This window comes from Pundamilia nyererei, unplaced genomic scaffold (assembly GCF_000239375.1).
Source record: "Pundamilia nyererei isolate P.nyererei 1_Seehausen unplaced genomic scaffold, PunNye1.0 scaffold00057, whole genome shotgun sequence".
In the NCBI taxonomy this organism is placed as follows: Eukaryota; Metazoa; Chordata; class Actinopteri; order Cichliformes; family Cichlidae; genus Pundamilia; species Pundamilia nyererei.
The window spans coordinates 1129559-1133133 of record NW_005187458.1 but is presented as its reverse complement, the minus strand read 5'-3'; the positions used below and the strand labels follow the sequence as shown (position 1 = coordinate 1133133).

Sequence of the window (3575 nt, the reverse complement as noted above, 5' to 3'; positions counted from 1 at the left end):
AAAAAAAAAAAAAAAAAAAAGTACATAGTGTCTATCAAAGAGTATTGTTTATTTCTTCACTACAGGAAGATTTTCAATGGCTTTAACTGAGCAGTATTTTTTCCCTCTTATCAAATTCCAGTCAAAAAAGTCCACATTTATGACCACTGGTTAAAACTGCTTTGTGTGGCCTTTAAAAACAAAAAACCAAAAAAACCAAAACAAAAAAAACCCACCAATATTCACCATAACTATCATTAAAGTGTTTTAAAGACTGGGGAGAAATAAAGCAATAATAAAAAGTTAAAACATTTTAGACTGGCACTCTGCCGAAGTCCCTTTAATGCTTTTATATTTGAGTAAATAGTGGAAATCATTCAGATGAGAAATGTGTTGAAGGGCTCGGTGTGTTACTCCTGTCCTCTGTTAGGTTAACTCTGTTATCTCACATTCCTGAGTGCTTATGCAACTTATCTCTGCAAAGACAAACCTCCAAACATCTTTCAGAGACCAGCTTCTTTATTCTGTGCAGCAGATAGTGGCAGTTTTAAATTAACTCAGGTGGAAGGTGAAATCTTATTAACTAAACTAATAGAGTAAAGAGACACCTTAAGTTCCTCGTCTGTCCATCATGAAACAAATGCTGTTTGACTGCTTTGTGTTTAAACAAAGAAAGTATGTGAATGTTTCAGCACATAACAGCAGACTGAAGTTAGATTAATTCATTTTTCCACCTTAAAAAGCAGCCAGGTGAGGTGGTTCTTGTTCAAAGTGGACTTTGGGGGACAGGCCACATGTTTACATTCCAGGCAGCCTTAAAGCAGCTGAATTTCTCACAGAATTTGGTGAGAGATCTCCATTTTCCCCCCGTGGAATAACCTGCTTAGTATTCAGGCCAGCAGGGCAAACACAAGAAGAAACGGAATAAATACAGGCTGCTTGTTCCTGTGTGCACAAATCAGTACTGCACTCTGATGTCTTGTTGTCTACAACAGTGGCTTCCGTGAAGAATGAGAATTACAAGAATTTTAACTGAATTTGGAAAAACTGGGCTATTTGGAAAAAGCAAACTAAGCGTACAGTTTAAAACCTGCTGTGAGGTTTTATGTCTGACTGCAGAGGACAAAGGACGCAAAAATCACTGTTTTTAAAAGCGACTTTGCACTCTGACCTCGGAAACAAATTAAATGAGGCGATTTTACAATAGAATTTGTTAAAAAAAAATTCTGCATGTATAGCTGCTAATAATAATAATAAAAAAATATGTGGTGTAACCGAGGAACAGGCTGTCAGGAAAGAACAAATATTCTGTTTTGTTTTTTTTACGTCGAGGTCATGAAGAAATATTACAGTGGCTTCGGGTTTAAATTCTATTTGGCGAAACAGCAGTGAGTAGTGCAAAATTTATTAATTTTATTACAATTAAAATTGAACGCTGATGTAACTTTGTGGACGGAATAGAAAGGAGAGCTGTGTACAGCAGGACACAAATCCGCTTGTTTTTATTCAAATCTACACAGCTTTGGGCACGGAGATAAATTTGGAAGAATTTTGAGTAGAATTTGGTTTAACATGAACAGTTCTACAACGCTGATTTAAAAAAAAGCCCTTCCTAAAGCAAAACCTGGACGGGGAGTTATTGTGTGCCGAACTGAAGAATGGGCTGTAAAAATAGCGGGAAAATTAGATTATTACGTTTTAATCAGATGCGAACACCGAGAAGCTTATTCTAAATGTGAACGCAATTCGACAGGCAGTAGAAGGGCTCCCATTATTCTGGGTAAAACAATCGAACTTGGGAGCACAGGTCAGTGCAGAAGGCTCTGTGCACTCTGGAGCGTATTATCGGCGTGTTACTTGTCTATTTGGGTGCGTGTTTACCCACCTGGTTTGAGTTTTGGTGACATGTTGGTGATAAAAACAAGCACACGCACCTGACTGCTTTACGTCCTGCTAGCTGCTGTCTAGCTAAAAGTCACGGCGGGCTCAGCAGCGCTGCCGCCGATGTGTCCTCGGGGGGGGCCGACATGTCCCCAGTAACACTTCTAGTCCAAATCCCGAGAAACGCTCCGCTGCTGGAGGTTTTCCTTCTTTCTTGTCTTTCCCGATTTACAAATGGCGGGTTACAGTGCAGATAAACGGAGGTCCCTGCCGTCTCTCTGACACCCAGTCCCACCCGGGGAGCAACCGCGCACCGGCAGCTACCGGAGAGACCGAAAAGCACCGAGCGGGTAATCGAGCGTCCGAACGTCCGTCAGAGAGCTGGACACAACCGAGTCCAGCAGCTGCCTAAGAACCAATGTCACCATAAACACAAAGGCAGCATTTCCAGGAACTTTCCAGGAACACGGTCACGTGGTGCCACGATTTAAGGTGGACTGACGTATGCGGCTGTTGGTCCTCCTGTCTCTGTAAGGACCCACCTGGAGTCACTCACAGGCTCTCTCTCATTAAAATCAAACCAGGTGCTAATGCCCACACAGAAAACAAAGTGAAGATCACCCATGTTGCAGTGATGCATCTCTTAGTCTCAACTAGCGCCTCCTATATGTCACTGTATATAACACTTTAATAAATGATAGTTACCAATAGTGATGTGCGGATCGATCCTGAAATATCGATTCCTCCGATACCAATCATTTATGTTCTAGAATCGATTCTCACATTAAAACATCGATATTTTAGTAATTTAGAGTAAATTTGTAGTTCATCATTAACAGGAACACAGTGGGAAGAAACTATAACATTCGGATTGTCTACATTCAGAGGAACTACTTCCTCTTCCGCCTTTCATAGTCATGTGCGAAATACAGCTGTATAAATGTCTGGCAGCCCCTTGGTGTGCGCACTCGCAACAATGGCTGAGCCTAATTGTGCAGAAGTATTTTACCTCCACAAACAGCTGAGACGTGGTTTGCCATACATGTGGCAAAAAAAGTGCTCCAAGAGTGAGGTGTTGTGGCCATACTAGGGAGACATTCAAAGGGCTGGTGGGGGGGGGGGGATACATTTTACATGGTTTATTTATCAGATAAAATACTTTAAATCTCACCGTTATTATTGGCCAGCCGGGAAACAGCGGGGTGTCTGTTTTGGAGGAAGGAAGTTTCAGGGTTTATTAAGTAGTCATCATCATGGACTCATCCGATTAGAATGAGAATAAGCAGTCATCAATCATTTGCAGGTTTTGTCTTTTTAATTAGATAACGGGTAAAGGAAAGACACATGGACTGCTATCACTAAAAGGGACAAAGTATGATTTAAGTAACTCAAAATGATACATGAACTCAGGAGACTCAAAGAGAAACTCACCTCAGCTGCCGCCTGTGTGGGAGTGAAGAAAGAGTGAGGGGGTAGGTGAGTGCAGTTCTTATATAACGAGTGACAGGTGAGTGCAATTAAGGCCAAGCACCACCCCCAATCAAAGGTGAGGACAAGAAACAAAGTGCATCTGCCAGTAGGTGGCGGTAATGCACCTTTCAATTGTTTGCCAACCGCCAATATAACTGTAAGAAAGAAGAAGAAGAAGAAAGTGCATCTGATGAAGTGAATGTGCTGAAAGGTATGGAAGCCCGTTTCCGCCACTAAAAAAAAAA

The 3575-nt window shown here is 41.5% G+C and overlaps 1 protein-coding gene across 1 annotated transcript in view; it reads right to left on the bottom strand.

Moving 5' to 3' along the window:
• socs2 (suppressor of cytokine signaling 2) overlaps positions 1 to 3575 on the bottom strand; it is an 8141-nt gene that overhangs the window by 2950 nt on the left and 1616 nt on the right. The gene's annotated exons all lie outside the window — the stretch shown is intronic.